The sequence below is a fragment of the Oryzias latipes genome, chromosome 16 (genome assembly GCF_002234675.1).
Source record: "Oryzias latipes chromosome 16, ASM223467v1".
Lineage (NCBI taxonomy): Eukaryota > Metazoa > Chordata > Actinopteri > Beloniformes > Adrianichthyidae > Oryzias > Oryzias latipes.
In genome coordinates this window covers 17,431,855-17,451,967 of record NC_019874.2, presented here as the reverse complement: position 1 = coordinate 17,451,967, position 20,113 = coordinate 17,431,855, and the positions used below count along the sequence as shown (strand labels likewise).

At 37.3% G+C, this 20,113-nt stretch overlaps 1 protein-coding gene across 2 annotated transcripts in view; it reads right to left on the bottom strand.

Annotated features, from left to right (window-relative positions):
- Window positions 1-19,912, bottom strand: part of galnt1 (polypeptide N-acetylgalactosaminyltransferase 1) — a 41,982-nt gene extending 22,070 nt beyond the window's left edge. Inside the window, exons 1-2 of one of the 2 annotated variants that reach the window (XM_023964018.1) lie at window positions 19,476-19,912; window positions 5,786-5,892 (exon numbers count right to left, since the gene is read on the bottom strand). The gene's annotated coding sequence lies outside the window, so the exon portion shown is untranslated. Of the gene's footprint in view, window positions 1-5,784; window positions 5,893-19,475 lie in introns of both variants that reach the window. The other variant, XM_023964017.1, reaches the window with a different exon arrangement.
- Window positions 19,913-20,113: the final 201 nt, after the last annotated feature.

Here is a 20,113-nt window from a genome sequence, read left to right as displayed (position 1 = left end):
TACACTTGACGTTCTCATATTGTTCCTGTTGTGACTTTTGCAAACACGACAGAATTTACACAGCTCAAAAAAATTAAAGGGAACACCTAAACAACTCATTGTTACTCCAAGTCAATCTCACTTTTGTGTAATCAAACTGTCCAATTACGGAGCAACTCTGACTGACAATCCATTTCCCATGTTTTTATGCAAGTGGAACAGACAACAGGTGGAAATAATAGGTAATCAGCAAGACACCTCAAATGAAAGAGTGGTTTGCAAGTGTTGACCACAGACAACTTCTCTGTCCTAATGTTTTCTGGCTGATGTTTAAGTGACTTATGAATGCAGACAGACAGTGTCTACAACCCCCACAAGTGGCCCAGGCAGTGCAACTCATCCAGGACGGCACATCAATGTGAGCTGTGGCAAGAAGGTTTGCTGTACCTGTCAGCATAGTTACTAGAGCATGGAGGCACTACCTCGAGACAGGCCAGTACATCAGGAGATGTGTTTTACCTTTGAGCAAGGAAAAACAGGAGGAGCACTGCCAGAGTCCTGCAAAATGACCTCCAGCAGGCCATAAATGTGCATGTGTCTGCTCAAACTATAGAAACAGACTCCATGAGGGTGGTATGAGGGTCCGACATCCACAGGTAGGAGTTGTGCTTACATCCCAACACCATGCAAGACGTTTGTCATTTGCTAAAAAAAACTCCAAGATTGGCAAATTCGCCACTGGTGCTCTGTGCTTTTCACAGATCCATCCTCCAACACTAGGTTGCACCATAGACTCCCCAAGAGTTGGCGAATGCTTTGGTCCAGTGAGGTAGCAGATCACCCAGGAGACCATCCGCCGCCTCATCAGAAGCATACCCAGGTGTTGCAGGGAAGTCATACACAAACGTGGAGACAACACCCACTAGTGAGCCTCATTTTGGACGTGTTTCACAGACATTACATTGAAGTTGGATCACCATGTAGTGCGTTTTTCCACTTCAATTTAGAGTATGATTCCACATCCAGACCTTCATAGGCTAATATATTTAATTTCCATTAATAGTTTCTGTCTGGTTGTGTTGTAAGCACATGTAACTAGTTAAGAACAAAGCATTTAAAAAGAGTATTTCATTAGTTCAGGTATAAGATGCGTATATGTAGCTTTTCCTTTACTTTTCTTTGAGCAGAGTATAAAACTCTTGTAGTAAAAGATTACAGTAATAACCATTTCACATTAACATTTTGATTTTAGCCAAAACATTAACAAAAGACCAAAAATGCCTGGAAGGGCCAACTTACCTAGAGACTACAAAGATTTAAATAAAACAATGACACCAAACGATCAATAGACCATCGACAAAGAAGAGTAAAATTGTAATCAAAATCCAGTGCATCTTAAAACAAGAAATTATGATTGGAAAATCCATAAACCTTTCTTTGCAGTTATAAATTTTGAAAGGAGAAATGCCTGATTAGCAATTGACCTACTGTCCTGCAAAGATACGAAAAGCCATTTATCTTTAAATGCTTCAAACAAACCCTTCTATAATGAATAATGAAAAAATACTTCAAATATTTAACATACAGTGTCTATATGTCACAGTTTTATGCATTCATAATAGTCTCATGGCATTACCTGTATTAATTTGGAAAAGCTAATAATAGTTTTCTTATTAATTGTTTGTTTGCTTAAGCAGGATCTCTGAAAAACAAGGATGTAGAACGACAATGCAATCTCACTTGTCAGTCACTAAACAAAAACAGCAATATTTAATCTGACAATGTAAACTGATAATAGGAAAGTATATTAAAAAACAAGTACAGTTGTCTCTTTGTGTTGCCAAATAAAGTCATCTGTTTATGCAAACACAAGAACTAATTTTCTAAAGTTTATAATCTTTTTTTACTTTGACCAAAATACCCAATGCTTTTCTCATTTTATATTAAATTAGTACATACTCCCATACCAAGCAAGCTTCTTTATAAAACACTGCAAAAGAGATTAAAGAAAATGAATGTAAATTATGCCACTAATAGTAATAAATAGGGCTGCACAATATACCGCAAATTTATCGTTATCGCAATATCAAGCTGTGCAATATGCATATCGCAAAAGACAGCAAATTTGCAGTAAATGGTTACCTTAGATGTGGCCAAACAATCTTATGGCAGCTTGAAGTGTTTAATGGATTGAAAGAATCCCTTTCTGCATTTGACCAATCAGATGGACCCCTTCACGTTGTTAACTAATCGGATGGCGCCCTATTATGTTGTATGTTCGCCTCCTATGTCAACAAGGGTCATTTGTAGTATAATTTTTAAGCTGTTGTAATGGAATGGGAATAATATTTTTGGTTGTTTTGCTAATTGTTTATATACTGCAAATTATATCGTTATCGCAATATTAATTACTAATATCCCATATAGCGAGTTTTCTTCATATCGTGCAGCCCTAGTAATAAACAACAAGAGAGTAAGGTTTTATAAATGTTGATTAAGTATATGACTAAGCTCTAATGCGAAACAAAACAGAAGTTTTTTTATATTTGTTTTTGTTTTAACTAAACAGTTTTGGAAATTAGTCTACTTGCAATTTTTTCCCCAAAATATTGTGATTTCTGTCATTTCTGTGCTCAGGGCAGAAAATATTTGATGTATTTTAGCCTCCTTACTTATTGATTAATTACCTAAAGTAGTGAATTTACAGTAAACAGTAAAATTTTCAGGTAATCTATGGAGTCACATTTATAATAACTGAACTTACCCCTATAGCTAAGACAACAGCAACTTCTGCCAAATTTGTTTCAGATTCAGTGCTGACAGACTTTTTTTTAATTTTCAACAATCTTCAAAATGACCAAAGATTTTTTCTGTAAAAACTTTTTTTACAAATATTTTTTATTTCATTTGGATTCCCACTTATGGGGACTGTTGTCATTCTGTAGCACATTGTAGAAAATGCTCCCTCTTTTTGTTTTTTCTACAGGCATGATTTTCTAGAAGAGCATCAAGAAAAATTGCCTTTGTTTGGAAGTAAAATGTTGTAGATTTTGTGCATTCTTTTATTAATGGATACATTTTTTGACGTCCATATTTAATAACACCACATCTCTTTCTTTCTTACTGGTAGGTTAACTGATCTCTTATCTGCTGATGGTACGTCTTTTTTAATGTCGTCTGCAATGACAGATGTATTCAAGATGTTTTCACACACAGTGTTTTGCTCTCTGCCTGTTTAACAGATCTTCACCAGTAACTTTTCTCTAAAACAGTTCTTTAGTGCATGCTTTAATAAAAATGATCTGATATGTTTACACCAAAGGGTAAAACGTTGTCAAATTCAGAATAGAATCCCAATAGCAGTGCTCTAACCCTGTTCTGATCACACAAGTAGGACAAGGCAGTGGTCATGGACTAAAGGTACACCATTTACCCATAAGCCCTTCTCTGTCCTGTATGATCTTGCTTTACACTGATTTATAGTGTTTACATTTCCTGCCTTTGCGGGCTGTGCCGTACTTTTTCAAACCCTTGAGGCTGTGGTTCCATTCGTGTTGACTTGGGCAGCATTACAACGTGATCAGACTCCAAGACACAGCTGGTCCAGAGAATAACATCACAAACAAGTCTGTTGTTTATTGTCTAAAGAACAGTACTATGGCTATTTTCCCTCCAAAACATAAACATAACAAAGCTTCCAGAAGTTTTCTTTGGCTCTCTTTCTCATTAACCCTTTAACCCAGAAGCTTTAGCTCCAGTGTTGACATTCTTTCGACTACTGTGACTCTTGAACCATTTACGGAATTAACGTAATTCCAGCTGAATCAGTGGCAGGGAAAAGCAACCTTGTGCTGATTCCCAACACTTTACAGCAGTAAAGCGTTTACGCAATCAATGATATTGTCACGGCTAAAAGCAGGGTTGGGGCCAATACGCAACACTTTATGTTAGTAATGTGTTGTATATTGATACAAAGCCAACATGCAAAGCCATTTTTCTCCACTTCAGACTCAGCCATAAAGAGGGACTTCTTAATGGACCTACAAATACCCTACATGCTCACTCAGCATAAGCAACATCCAACCAAATAATTTAGCAGCAGTGATAATATATATATATATATATATATATATATATATATATATATATATATATATATATATATATATATATATATATATATATATATATATATATATATATATATATATATATATATATATATATATATATATATATATATATATATATATCAACAAGTTAAAACATACAGTATATTCCTTTATGAAAATACCTTTATTGTTCAGAATTCCTTTAAATGTTTACGGACCAATGCAGAAAAGCCCTGAGCAATACAATGCTAATCTTTTAATACATTTTTTTTAAACTGCAATTAACAAGCAAAATATATGGACTACTAAACAACATTGAAGGAAGAAATAATAATGTTGCCTCATTTACCCTGAAACTAGCTAATCATACCAAAACAAAGTAGATGTGCCCTGTTGTTGTTGCTGCTGAGCATCCTCCATCAAAAGCAGTGCTGATGATGTCTCGTAAATTTCATGGAAGTTAGTTATTTGTCAGTGTACAATTTTTTTCCTGCATTAATATTTGATAACATTTCTCATATCAACTTACACTAAAATAAGAGGTGTAAAATCAATGTGCAGCGTGTTACTTTTTATTTTTCTGTGAAGTCGAAGGCTCTGCTTCGGTTTCCACACTGGCTCCTTCCTCCCCAAAGAAATTTTCTAAATATGTTTTATTGTTTGGCTTTTGTTTGCTTTTTAGCTCTGGGCTACTAACTTAGCAGACTCGCAGCTTTAAGTCACAAGACCAAGACGGATGTGGTGAATAGAATCTGGGAGTTCTTTTCAAAATAAAACTTCCTTCAGGATCAAAACATTTTAAAAAACTGAAATAATCTGTTATCATATTTATTAGGTTTTTTTGTCTGTGGCCCAGTACCAAGTGACCCACGGAAAGGTCCCGGTCCAAGGCCCGGGGAACACTGTTTTATAGGACACAGAAGCTCTAACAGTGTGTTTGAAAAAATCTAGCTGCAACACAGCAGTTGCAGTTGTAGTCAGTCTCTTCTCTAGCCTCCGATGCCAAATCATTTCATTGGTTAGTTGAGTCTTTAACATTGGTAATTGGTCGACCAAAGGAAGTGGAGAAGGGGTTTAGCAAATATATGGAGTTGGTAGGCCCTGCCCTGATGAGCGTCTGACAGTTTGCATTTCAATTTGAATTTTGACACAAAGTGCGACGCTATGCAAATGAAAATGCATTATACCAGGGGGCCGCTGTTTTGCAATTTCAATTGAATTTTGACACAAAAACAGCAAGACATTTTACAATTCAATAGATTTTCAGTTACTTTAAAATGAATTTAAAACAAACCATGTGTTCAAATGTCATTTTTTAATATTGTATAATAAATTGCAAAACACTTTTTCAAAATACAAGGTCAACTTGCATATTGAACTGCAAATTGCAAAATGCATTGTCGTCATTAACATCAAAAACCCATGACAATTTAAAATGCAATTGATTTTGTTTTTATTTTATATTTTATTTTTCATATTCCAAGCCAGACTTGCATATTGAATTGTCAATAGAAAAGTTCATTTTTAAATTGTATGATCAAATTGCAAATTAAATTGTCAATTGAGAATTGCATATTACTTTAAATTAGGACTAAAAAAACTTCCATAATCTACAATTAATAAACAAATGATCACTGTGATCAGTGTCTTTGCACTGGTTTACTCAATGGGCTGCAATAAATGGTATTCCTACCTTTGAGGTGAATGACGGGGTCTCTGGATAGATGTGTAGGATCCTCCACCAGCAGGGGGGCGGGGCCTCAGAGATCCCACTTCTTGTGCTCGTCACTTACACATGCTTCTTGAAGAGACAAGACAGATCAAAAATAAGTTTATTACAACAAAATGCTTCCCAGAGTTTTTTTTTTTTTTAACTTTGTTCAATTGTAGAATGGAGCTACTGGAAGTACGGATAAACTCTGATGCAAAGCTGTACTTTAAACAACCTCATAAAACACCCTTCCTCCCAGTGCAAGCACAAAAATGGCTTATTTACAACTAAAATACAAACTAAATCTATGATCATTTAAGCAAAAATGTTTCATTTCACACACAAGTGGAGATAGTGGATCATTTTAGAAATTGTTCACTAAGCTCCCTCATCTTTCTGAACTGTGTTGTAACTGTATAATCTTCGCTTCTTCCACACCCATCCACAGGTCAGACCTAACCAAAGGCATTGTGCCAGCTTTAAATCAGGATAAAAATGACTCAAAACAAGGACTATGGGATCTAAGCTATGCAAAAATAGGGATGGACAACGGACAAATTCCCACAACTGCTCACTTCACTTGATTAATCTGCTATATTTGAAAAATCCACAGAGATGAGATAAGACTAAAAAAAAAAAGACTCAGAGCAGGCTTATGTGCATTTGTCTGTGTGGGTTTGCAGTTCGGCCCTTGGCCTACTTTAAAGCCAAGTCATCATCCTGGGACACCATTTTTCCAGTCTGTGTGTAGTATATGAATGTAGAAGGTTTGTATTAATAGATCTGCATTAATGACAATGATGACACTGCAATGCGGTGCAGGTATGCATCAGTTTGACAGAGATACAGCCACATTAAAGGCATCAGTCTGCTTTACCCCTGGGTAAGTCATCAATTATTACCTCTATCCTAAAATATTTTGACACTCTGATCTTCTCAACAGAAATCATCAGAAAATTTGAGATGAATGGAATCCCATCTGCAAATTCAATACGAGACAAGCGAGGGCTTTAATGAACACTTTTCTATAAATACTCACCCGGTTCTCATAACAGTCAGAAAATGAATTTACAAAAGCATACTGCAGTGCAGATGGCATATCTGCAGCACAAACCTCTTCCTCTCCACTCTCTGCTGTCAACCTACAAGTGTTACTCCGTTACCTCAAACATCGCCATTCAAAATGCAAGAAAGGTACATAGAACTAAAGATAATGACAGAGGAAGCTGTTCGTGCAGGTTTGCTAGCATTGTACCCGACTACTATCAGGCATCTAAGCTTTTTTTAAGTTTTAAAAAACAAATCCTTCCCCATGTGTATTTAGGCCTCAAAACCACATTGCAGCAAAGTTTGGGTTTGGTTGTGTTTTAATAAAAAGACAAAAACTGCTGCATTACGACGTAAGTGCCCAAGCAAACTAAAAAATATTCATTTTTAATGCAATAATTCATGTCTGGGGCTTTGGATAAGCAGCTAAAATAAAACATGATTGCAAGGGTGATATTTTTAAATACATTTTTATTTTTCTATCATCTAAGTCCGAATTAAAAATAAACTCCCTAAAACAAGCTTAGTTATTTTTCTTCTATACCAAAACAATGTTTTAAATCAATTTGATTGATAATTGTATGTTTTTGTGCTCAAACATAATCAAGAATAGACTAGTTAAGTTTTTAAATGCTTATTTGTATTCCTTAAATCTACTAGTCCCCCTATAAGACTTTCTTCAACCTGTATTATATTATAATATTAAGGATTTTTTAATGAATTAGGTGATAAAGTGTTTAGTTTCTAAAGCAATCATTTTCTATCTCTTTAATTCATTCACTTTACTGTCATTTCTTCCTTCAGGCTATGACCAGCTGTGCACCAATGCAGGAAATGCATCATGGTAGCCAAATGGCAGGGCTCTGATCAACCCACCCCAGTCTTGCCTCAGTCCCTGTCTCAACATAACACTCCCCGTTATTAGTCAGTTATGTTTGAACAGTCTCTTCTCCCAAAAAGGCATGTTTCCATTTAGCATGCGTCGACGTAGTTCCTGTCGTAAATTCAGAACACCAGTGACTGAGGCGCTTTATGAGTAAAAAAGCGAGGAGGGGCTTGCCAGCAGACAAATGAAGAGGTTTCAGCAGCTCTCTTTCCACATGGAGAAATGTTAAGCTAAGATTTAAACATATATGGCCTGACTTAACCTATCCCAAGATCAAAGTGTAAGTCAAAGTGACTGAAAAACACAGGGGGGCTTTGAAATAACCTTTGTTCTGGATTATTTAACTGGTGGAGTGGGCAGAAATAAATCTCCCAGTTAAAACAGACTTTCACATATCTCCAAGCTCGGTGTGAAAACTGTGTGACAAACCAGCCATGTCTAAGCACTAAACCAAACAGTTCCACTCCTTTTTCTAAATACTGCAGGGGAAAAAGCAAAGAGAAGAAGACACTCAGACAAAAGACAGGTGACTTCTTTTTTTATAGGCTTTTAGACTTTGCTGTTTGATAGCTTGTGTTTGCATGCAAGTGTGCTTCCCAGTGAGCATTACTGTATGTTTCACGCAGCTCCATTTACAGCGTATGTTGAAACAGAGGGAGACCAAAGATGACATCTTTGGAATTAACAACTAACAGTGCTGTGCCAAGCCTGGGCAAACAGCACCTCCTCTCCTCCTCCTCCTCTTCCTCCTCCTTCCACTCATCTCTCCAACCTATTGCCCTGTCAAACCCCTCATGTCACAGATAGTGGGGGACAGGAAGGCTCTGCAGGGCGTGAAGCCCTCTATAGCAGTTCATACATGCACCAAACACCAAAGCCCCACAAGATAGAAGCTGGAGGAAAGTAAACAACACATGACAGCAACACTGCTACAGGCAACTGAAGTCATTGCTCAATGTTTCTGACAGCTTTCCAGGGGAAGCCCAAGGAGGAAAAACAGGAATTCCAGGAATAGAGTATGGAAAAGATAGGTAGGAAAGAGGTGTTTTCTACTTCCATTGACACTCCACAGTTTGGGTCATACAACAACTCCAACGCCAGCCTGTTTGATTTTACACAATTGTCAAATTTGCTTTTCCCTTATTTGACAGGATAGATAGATGCATCAGCTAACAGAGGTAAGGAAGGAAGATGAAATAGGGGGAACAAAGAAATGGGTAGAATGGGGAGATGAAAGGAAAGAAAAACAGAAAGACAGTCAGCTTCCTGTTTATAGAGAACACAGAAGGCAGGAAACAGGACAGCAGGACAGTAGATCACAGCACTGATGGTAACAATGTTAACCAAATGACATACAGTCATTTCACGCAATCACACATTCAGCATGTTTGACACATGTAACAGTTTGGCTATTCTTGGCTTTTGGCAACATGCTACTTTGCAGATAAATAAACAAAGCTTAAGGATTTCTGATAAAGTTTCTGATTTCTGTACTACCAGTAAATAAATTTGAAAGTAATAAAACTCTCATTTTTGGGAAAAGCATCCAACACAAAAACTCTGAAAGTTTGTCTTGAATGTATTTTCTTCTACACTTAAAAAATCCTTGTGGAAAGAAAAACAAAACCAAAAACCTTTTCTGCTGATGACAAATACATTTTTTGTCTAAGTGTTTTGCATTGTATTCATTGTCTAGGCTATGTTACCACACAATATGCTTAGCAAATGTCCAAAACCATAAAAGTAAAGATAGGAAAACCCTACGCACACTTGCAGAGATATGCTTGTACTACTGTTTAAATTTTTGACTAAAATAGCAGCAAAAGCAAATGAACAAGATGAACTGGAAAAGAGGATCTCCTTGTACTCCAGCGGAAAGCATAGCTGCAGAGATCACTGGAAATGTCATGGCACTCAGTTTACACCCACAGAGTGAAAAAAAGCCAAAAACCCAGGATTGCTTGACTGCTGCAAAAACACAGAAAACATGTCAGAGATATTGAGGAGCAGTTAAGAAAAGACTGCTTCAATAGATAAAATAAGAAGTTAGGGTTACCTTTTGTAAAAATAACAGCAAAAATTTGCGTTCAAAATTTAAAAAACCTATAAAGGAAAGTCTGTAATAGACAGGGAAAAGAAGGAAAGGGTATAGAAATACATAAACTGGAAGCAGTTTCTGTGCTTGTTTCTGTTTGAGTGGGAAAAAAATGGGGGCCTTCAACAGGTTTTTAAGGATAGAAAGCCCGTCCCTGCCTGCCCGATTAACAGAAAAATGTTGGGTGTGGTGTTTATTAATGCCGATTTTCTGTTATTGAACACTGTTAAAATATGCTATGATTGCATGTTGAAATAAACTACCAGGAGTTAATCAGGCAGGCAATAAGTACCAAACTGACATCACTTAGTCAGTTTGGTACTTAAAAAAAAAGTAGATTGATGATCTCATATTCCTAATCTCTTATTAAATTTTACTTAGTTGTTGTTCTTTTTAAAAGGCCTATACCATGCAAAATCAACTTTTTAAGCTTTTAAGTGTATCATAATGTTCATTCCTCACTATATACAACACCAAAGCGGTATTTTGATCAATTCACACATTTCTGAGTATTCCTTTAAAAACCTGCTCTCTGAGCACCAGCCCCTCCCAATCCGCGAAAAGGAGCGGGTCCTCACGAGCTGATGCAGACAAGTGATAACAGCCCCTTCCGGGAAGAGTCTGTGCTGCCAGGACCGCCCCCAGGCTTACACACACCCACTTTCACTGTGGAGCTACATTGCCGGTCTCTAGTGACTGGGCTCCTCCAAGACCTGGCCTTAGAGGACCGGGTCTTAGAGGTCACGGGCTCAGTGAACAGTGACCTTACTGTAGATATGATTATCAGCCTAACTGAGTCTAAACAAGTCCACTGAAAAAAGTCTTCTAACAAAAAAGAAAAGAAAAAAAAACACTCAAGAGTATCAATCTGGTGGCAGATAAGAGCTAGAGATGGATGCCTGTGTCAATGTGTGCTCACACGATGTCATACTAAGGTCAAGGGGAGATAGTCACAAGCCAGTGATGCCTTGACTTGATGCAAAATACAATTTAAAAAAAGGATTGATTATCTAACATAGCCCATAGTTAGACAAGTTCAATATTTGTCAGTTCTCACAAAACCAATGATGCATCTCTGTGTTTTTAATTAAGAAAGTGGTTCAAGTTATTGCGATGATTAGATCTGGAACAAAATTGCCAATAAGCTTCTGTAAAGAAAACATGTTTACTCTGCAGTAAATATAAAATGTGTTTGTTCAAGCTTTGTGGCAACTAAATGAAAGCAAATAGAGGAATCACATTTGCTGCAATATTACTCTTCTACTGAATACTTGGGGATATTACAATGAAAACAAAAAATACAGAGTTCAAGTAATGCCTTTGAACATCAACATGGACTGAATCAGAAAAATTAGATGTTTTAAGGAATATTTTTAAGCTAGTGATTTGGACTTTTAGAAGGTTACAACTTGCACTGTTTTGGGCCATAAACATCATTTTTTATCAAAGAGAAATGAAAGAAAGCTGGAACTGGTGCGTTAGGCAAATTTTCTCCAGCATACAATCATATATTTTTGTCAACCACATCTTAAAAAAAAAAAAAAACTTAAGAGGTTGCAGGTAAAATTTTCATGCCAGTGGCAGCTATAAACACAACAGTACAGAAAAATGCAAAGCCTTCACTTCTCTAAGCCAGTATAAAACACATCTCTGCTCCTCTGTCAATCTTTGTACTTCCACTAGCTCACAGGAGTAAGAAGTATGTCACTTCCTGCTCTGAGGAATACAGGAAACAAGAGTGTGAAGTTACCATAAACCTCCCCATGAATCTCAACAAGTGTAACAACTCATCAGCACGTGGGCAGTAGCGTGAACCTAGACTTGTTTATTGAGCATAAACAACTCTCAGATTTGTGTAAAAATGTTCCCAGAATCATAAAGTAAACTGCTGTTTCATGCCTGCCGTGTTCAGCTATCGCCTCTGTCTGTAATTAAGTATCCTGTCTTTATAATTTTAACATGTTTTTTTCTTTCTCTCTTAACATTTGAATAAAAGATAAATAAATAACTAAACTGCCCCCCCCCTTGTGACTGTAATTATCAAAAGTGCAAATGGCGACATGTCATTAACTAACACAACGAATGACATTTTTTCAATATAAAAGAATTTATGTTTGCGCTACAATGCAAAATCTTGGCAAATGCTTGTGAACATCCTGCCCCTGCAAACAGACAGCAAATTCTATTCTCTGCCAAAAGGCTGGGGACTTACAGGGAGGGAGAGGGGAATGACAGTGGTTTAAATGAAGCCCAAAACTTTTTACAGGTTTTGTGTTTTAGCCTTCTCCCTTTAGAGGTTACCAAAGCAAATCACACAATTGGTTTCAGTTTAGCCGAAAATACTAGATAATGGCCTGTGTTCTTAATGGTGAACATCCAGCCCTTCCCAATGATAGGCTTTTGATTTGAATAACTTTTTTTTCAGGCTGGGTCAAAATAGAATCGTTAGAAAGACTTCTCCTGTTTCACGTCCATATAGAAATTCCCCCATTTCAAGGACACATTCTTCCCTTCAGAGACAGGAAGTAAGGATCTGTGAATATGGCATCTTATTTTAATAATTTAGTGAGTCCTTTTCCATGCATCTTTCTGGGTTTACTAATTTGTTCTCCACTCTGGCATCCCAACAAAAGTTATAATAAAGTGTGGCTTCATAATGTAGCAAAACGTGTGATGTGCAAGGTTAGCAGCATTGGCAATTTGACTTATGTGTAACACATATTGTATAATGCCAATTCATATTAAACTTTATTTATACAGCACCTGTTAGTACAGACTGTTCATATATTTGCCTCTCATGAAAGTTTACTGTAAACACATAAACTCCAGAGAATGGTCTACAAAATAAAATCAAAAAACAATAACACTTCTTCCTATTCCAAATGGTTACAGTCTGATGTGATCTACGAATAATACTATAGTAAGACGAGAAGAAGAGTTGGGGGAGAATAGTTAAGGGTCAAAGTCTGGAGCAGAGTCTTGCTCTGACTAATGAGAACATTCCACCTTTGTGCATAATGTGCTGTCAGTTAACCTAGCTAACTACAGCTCTGCAGCTCCTTTATTGAAAGTTTAAAGCTTTAACAAATAGAACAAAAGCTTTGATTGAATAATTTTAATCACTTGAACCCATTTACCTTATTTTCAAACAAAACATGGTGACTGGATATTTAAAGAAAAATAGGTACTTTGAACTGAATTTTTGCAGAAGTATGTATTCTGTTTTGGATGCAAGTGTTTGAAGCTTTTAGGCAACTTTCATCAACTAAAAGCACAGTTATTTAGGTGATACATGGGAGAAACAGTCTGCTGAGTTTATGATGCAGTAACTTTTGCCAGAAACAACCAGAGCTTTCGAAAGAGCAGCCTTCTAGACAGAACTCGGTGTAGCTTTCTGTTTATACAACACCCACCCACCTTTAAATGGATGAAGCTAAAAAGACTTGTGATAAATATGCTAAAATAAAATAAAAAGTTTCCCATCTTGTGGACTGAAAGACCAATAAAGAACTAGAAAAACAGCATGAAGCTCCATTAATGAGGCCACTGGTGTCCTAATTACCAAGTCTGTAGAGAAATGAGACATTTGGGTTCCTATTTGGATTGTTTTGATGACATTTCCAAAAGGTGGAACAACAGTTAACATAGTCCTAAAAGTTATAACTAGAAGCTGTGCTTCATAAACGTAATTTTTTTAATAAAATATTAGTTACTTTCCTGAGCTCTTTTCCAAACCGTAAGTAAGACGACCCGGTCTCTGAGGCACGGAGTCCTTGTGGATGCTGCCCATTTCAAGACATCAACCTAGAGCCGGTCAACATCCAAACTTTTGCAAAGATGGATGTGCATCGCTTGTCCACATCATCTCGAGAGAACCTGCTCGTTTTTGTGGATTGGAAGGGGCTAGTGCTCAGAGCACCAGTTTTTAGAGGAATACTCTAAAAACTCTGTGAACGGATCAAAATACTGCTTTGTGGTTTCTTTTCATGAGGAATGGACATTATAATCCACTTAAAAGCTCAAAACATGATTTTGCATGGTATAGGCCCTTTAAGAACAGTACGATCTAAGCCCTTTAAAGTGTCTGTAGACATTTTATAAAAGCATCAAACTATAATGAAATAAAGCTCTATATGACATTTTTGGCCACTTTCCAATGTTTTCCCACTTATCAATGAAATTGTTGTTGTTGTTTTTTTAAAGTTAATGTTTTTGATCATCCCATGTCTACAAGAAAACAAGAGTGAGCAGTAGGTGAATAACCCTTTTCAACCTTAAACTAGCTTTAAATCAATGCATGTGAATCATTTATGCAAAAAGAGCAAATACAATAATGTCATAAATAATAAAACAGACCAATTGTGTAGGGATTGCAAATGGCTGCTGTGTAAAATTTAAATATAATATATAGTGTGCTCTGTTGAGGAATAACTTATTAGATGCATGGATAGAAGGATCTGCTAAAAGGCATTTCAAGCACCATTACCACTATTTTGCTGTGGAAAATCTCTGCTTTTACCCTTTCAGGCTGCCATAAATAGATGTCCTAAGGAAGTGTCCTCAGACTGAGATGGATTTATTGCAACCATTCTTGAACAACCTGCAACTTGTCCTTTAAGCCGCAGTATCACATTTTCCACTCCAGGCCACTTTAAACTGAACGCTTGTTTGACATACAATAACACTTTTTGTCGCAAGCATTTTGGTAAACAGCTTTTATTTACATATGTATTATTTTATTTTGAAATTGTGTACTGAGCTTAAGTATTTTGTAAAAGTTCCTTTTGAGTAAAAGTTGATCAAACCAAAGATATTGATATATTTTAATGTTGCACTCATAAATTATAGTTACAGCCCACAGTATTTTTTTTAAATGATAGCAAATAAAGTAAAAATAATACATTCACTTAAACTTGACTAAGTCTTTTTTGATCCAAAGCAGCCCTTTAGCTGCTACTTTGCAGATGTTTAGTGTAAATCATTTGAACTGTAACTGAATCTAACCATGAAATATGACCAGAATGTTCTTTTGTTTTATGAACTCATAATGCCATCTCTGTTTAAGAACATGGGGACACGCTTAAAAAAAAAATAAAGTTGTAAACAAAAATAGACCATAATTTCCCCTTACAGAAGAGAGTGAATGCAGAAAACAAGAGACTGCAGCTATGAGTTGAAATAAACCTCTTCTGAATAGTGTCCTAAATCCCATTTCCTTATCATTAAGCCAGCAGAAATACTGTGTCCATCCAGCTGAGACATACAGAGTGTGACAGTCTGTGAATCATCCGCAGAGCTTTATGCGGTTCAAACATACTGTGCCATACCGTAGCTTAGGTTTTACAGCTCTTTTTGCTTCCTCAGCTGCAATTCTTACAAGAGCGTTCTTTTTTTGTGTTTTTTTAATGAAGAATTGGGTACAAAGAACAAGACAGAAACACGATAGGTCACTGAATGTCAACGAGCTAAGATCACCCTGTTCTAATGCGGTTCATTAAAGTTTGATTTTACAACAGTTAACGTTTACAAGAAATACATTTATATACGATTATATATGCACACACACACTCAGATGTATGTGGCCTTTAGTTGATTCCGGTCTGAGAGTATGAAGTAGTGATCTGGCAGGAATTCCTGGTGGCTCTGGCTGACCCACTTCAATGCAACTCTATCCCTAATGTTGCCCATTGGAGAGCAAAAGGACACGCACACACACACAAGCATGGACGGATTCACATGTACAACTCAAAAGTGCCTGCCCAACCAATCCCACAGGAATAAAAACTAGGCTCTTCTTGAGCCTTTTTCTCTGAAGTCACCGTTATCTGACCTAGCTAAATTACCCATCAGCCTCCACCAAAACTTGCTGTAAGCTACACAGTAAATCTTGACAACCTATTCAAGTAAAGCAGAAAATATAATGTGAGAAAAATACTTGGTAAAAGCTCACTGGACAGAACCTTTTTTTGCTCTTTATATACTTGAGTTAGTCTTTGTTACCCTTTGTACATATTTTGCTCTCAAGCTGTCAGGACTTTCAAGTGCAATTGGCTGACATTTCTTCAGTCTTTCTGGAAAAACTGTTGGCTTTTTCACTCCTCAGGGGACTATTCTAACTTTCATTTTTCTGTAAACAAAACTAGCTGGTCTCAAGAGTTAGACATCTTTTTCTGCTTTAAATACACACAGGTTAGAGTTGAGCTGCTAAGCATTCTTCTTGTTATTTGGGGAGAAAAAAGGTTTGGCCTAGGCCTGCACAATATACCGCAAATTTATCGTTATCGCAAGATCAAGCTGTGCAATATGCGTATCGCAAAACACAGCAAAAAATGCAATAAATGGTTACCTTAAATGTGCTAAAAAAATCTTGTGGCAGCTTAAATTATTTAAAGAATCAAATAAATCCCTTTATGCATTTGACCAATCGGATAGAGCCTTTAGCGTTGTTGACCAATCAGATGGAGCCCTTTTATGTTAGATGTTCCCTCATATGTCAACGAGGGTCATTTGGAGTACAATTCTTAAACTGTTGCAATAAAATGGGAGTGATGTTTTTGGTTGTTTCGCTATTTGTTTATATACCGCAAATTATATCGTTATCCCAATATTAATCCCTCATATCGCATATCGCAAGTTTTCCTCATTTCGCGCAGCCCTAGTTTGGCCTGAAAACTGAATCTTCAGATATTTACTGTCCTGATAACAACTTACGATTAAAATTTTTCTTTTTTTTAACATAAATTCTAACATACAAATAAATTGACTGCCTTATATAAAATGTACTGCAGCAAAATTACCAACAATCATGGCAAACACAAATAAATGAAATTGATATCCTACTCTCTCATCAGCCCTTGATACAGTCTAGCTTTGTTCTTTTCAACAAGACATCTTCATCTTAAGAGTTAATACTAAGATGTGGTTCATGTGGTCATCACATGTAGTTTCAAGAAAGATTTTTTTAAAGAAATATACTGGAATTAGTTAAGAAAAATGAAAACATCATGACTTTAAAAACAGAAAATGGAAAAAAGGTTGAAGCATCAGTTGCCTGTCAAATAGACTTCTTATTTCCACAGCAGACTGATAAGCAGCTGCATGTTTTGACAGGTGGAATAGCAGACATTTATCACGGCTAATTGCTTCCACAGTGACCCTCAACAATGAAAAAACAAAATTTGTGATGAGTTTTTTAGGTAAAAGAACAAAATGTGTTGTGAAAAGGTGTCTTGGGATTAAACAATGATAATGAACAATGGAAAGAGACAGCCAGACAAGCAGTAGTCATACTATTAATTTTTGGTGACCCTTCTTTTCATGGCTTAACATGTGGGATAAGTGTAAATGCACAGCACATGGCTAAATATTAATATATCTGCTTATCATCAAAGCTAAATTTGACCCCATTATACATCCTGCAGGTGAATATATTCAGTTCACTCATCAGAGATTTAGTCAACTGTGTGTTCTCACAATGACTTATTGATAACTTACAGCTGTCATCCGTGAAGATACATTGGTGGAGTCATTTGTCTTTTCACAACACGCTCCTAAACACATGTCCTATCTCTGGTTGTCATTGCAACTTTTTTTTAGGTTTTATAAAAACAAGTTAAAAAATTAGCAGTCACGCCAGATCTGATGTATGCACATATCTAGCATAGTCAAGCTTCACCAAGTCATCTAGTTTGATTACCAATGTTTGATATTATTTCATATTTAAGTGTACAGCAACAATAAAAAAGTGTAACCCTGGTTTTGCGGACAGGTTTGTTTATGATCTTCATTTATGTGACTCTTTATAAGCATGTGTGTGTGTTTGTGTTCGCGTGTGTGTTGTATCTGGACATAGCCTGGAAGCCGGAACAATGGCATTCCTGTGTTTGGAGGTCCAGGTGGCTGTGGAAACCCAATCCTAAACCAAGCCTCGCTGGCACACAAGAGTGCGGGGAACGCCGAATGCTGCCGCTGCTGCCTGCCTCCGGAGACACCAGCCAAAATAGAGCTATTGTTCCAAACCAGCTTGAAGCATTAAATTCAAGGCAATTATGTCGGATGACAAATGCAAATAAAAGTACAGACGGAGACAATATTAACAATTTTCATCTTCAACTTCTCCCCTGCTGAAAATCTGTAATCCGTGCAAAGTACATGGGAATATACTTCCAATAAAAGCTATGCATAAACGGAATTAACTTTGTCCAATGAATATTATTAAAAAACATAGATAAAACTTGATTAAATTCTTATACCTCTGAAAAAAAAAACAGTTACTTTGACTGCTTTAAACTAAGTAACTGATGGGTTTGAACACAAAACGAAGATAAATAAAGGTGTAAACGATACATTCACACATCAGCTCATCTGACCTAAACAGAACCTACACACAGTGCAGGAAGCAAAGCAACTGATTTCACGGCCTTGAAATGAGGAACATGATTCATTTCCTTTCAATGTTGGACAGTCCTGCTTTAACTTTAGTTTGAATTGCAGATGCAGGCTCTCTGCACTGAGACAACTCAGACCACAAAGAATGCAAAAGTTCAAAACCAGGAATTTTGCACACATTTTAACACCAATCCCAACTCACTTTAATGGCGGTTGCAAAGATCCAACTACCACGCAGCAACACCGTTTCCTACATTACCGTCCACGATATGTAACACGTGCTCCATCCGTTCATTCTTTTAAAGAAGATATCTGATGAATTTAAATTGCTTCCTGTCAATTACGAAGCTTCATCCCTCTGTCTGTAGCCATGACTCTTGCTGGATTAATAGGGAATCCATTTTCTTATCACTCCAGATAATTACAGTTTTGTTAATGCATGCTGACTGAGGCACAGCCATTCTCTCTTCTTATTCACTCAAGCGGTCTCTCTGACACGAACACGAAAGTCAGGACCCAAAAAGACTCTCACACCAACATAGCTCAGTCCTCCTTCCGATAGGATTCAAGTCAGTGATGAATGTTTACTCTGAATGTTCTCCTTTTAGTTAAAACTATTTCTTAAAGGTTAGGCTATTATAGAGCAGTAAATTAAGATGGAAAAACACAGAGGCTCATAATACAACCTTTAACAAAAGTGGAGAAAAAGAGGAAATGAGCCAAAGGAAGAGAGCACACATGTAGGGCTGACTAGGGATATGCTGTTTTTACATACTTCTTTGGCATGGTTTCCTAACCAAACCAAATAACTCGATAACCGTTACTCATTTGAATTCATATCATTATTCATTCATGCGAGTGAAGCCAAAAGTGGTTAAAATGCGGATGAAGTTAACCCGGAGGTAAAAGTCAAGGTTGGACGCCTACGATGAAAAAGCCATTAGTCTAAGGAAAATAAACACCAAGACTAGTTTAAAAAAGAAAAGGAGTCTACGTTTTGTTTATTCCTGTCGAATAAAATAACTAAAAAACGGGTAGTAGCACATATTCACGGCTGTGAAGTGACAGTCGGTGTATCAAAAGGCGAGTCGCATCACGTTCCCGTTGCTTGGCTGCTTCTGTCAACAAGAATCCCTGCCATAGCGCCAAGCCTGCTGCTACAACCCGTTAGACTAGAGGCGGACCAGCGGCGAACTACGAGGGTGGCAGAGGAACAACCGTGCCGTGTGTGTTCGTGTAGTTTTCTTTCCCACTCACCTGAAAGTGACGGAGTCGCCTCAAATGGTCACCGGGGCGTCAAATACCGCAGGCTAGCTGCGAAGCCGAAAACTGACGGTTCAAAGTACCACAGCTAAGTTAGCAGAGTGGCTAGCTTAACGAGCTAACGATGGGGGAAGAGCGGCTCCCTCTGTGCTGTCGAGATAAAACAGTTACCTAAAAAAAAGAGGGGGGGGGGGGGGCAACTCGGGCTGTTTGATACGTTTAAAGCAGCTACGAAAAACAGCCCCTTTGTCACAAAAAAAGGTGTCGGCAGTTTATACATCCATTTGGAGAAGACCGAAATGTGGCTGCTGGGAGATTCGGCGGGGATACTAATGCGGTCTCTGCGGGCGGACGTGCTGTCTCTGCCTGTCTGCTTGAGACAGTGGAGCCTTGCTGCTGCTGCTGCTGCTGCGGCTGCTGATGTGCAGAGCGAGCACAGGCTGCATCTCTGCTCATCCCTCCCTCAAACAACTCAACCCGGAAGACATTCCACGGCTGACCTCATCTTCTCTCACACAGCCCAGTAATTAATAATAAATCAGGGATCCTAGAGGCACAGGAAGCAAATCTGACTTAGCGTGAGAGCAGAGGCTTTACGAGATGTTGGTGAAGGAGCTGGAGCTTTTCAACGG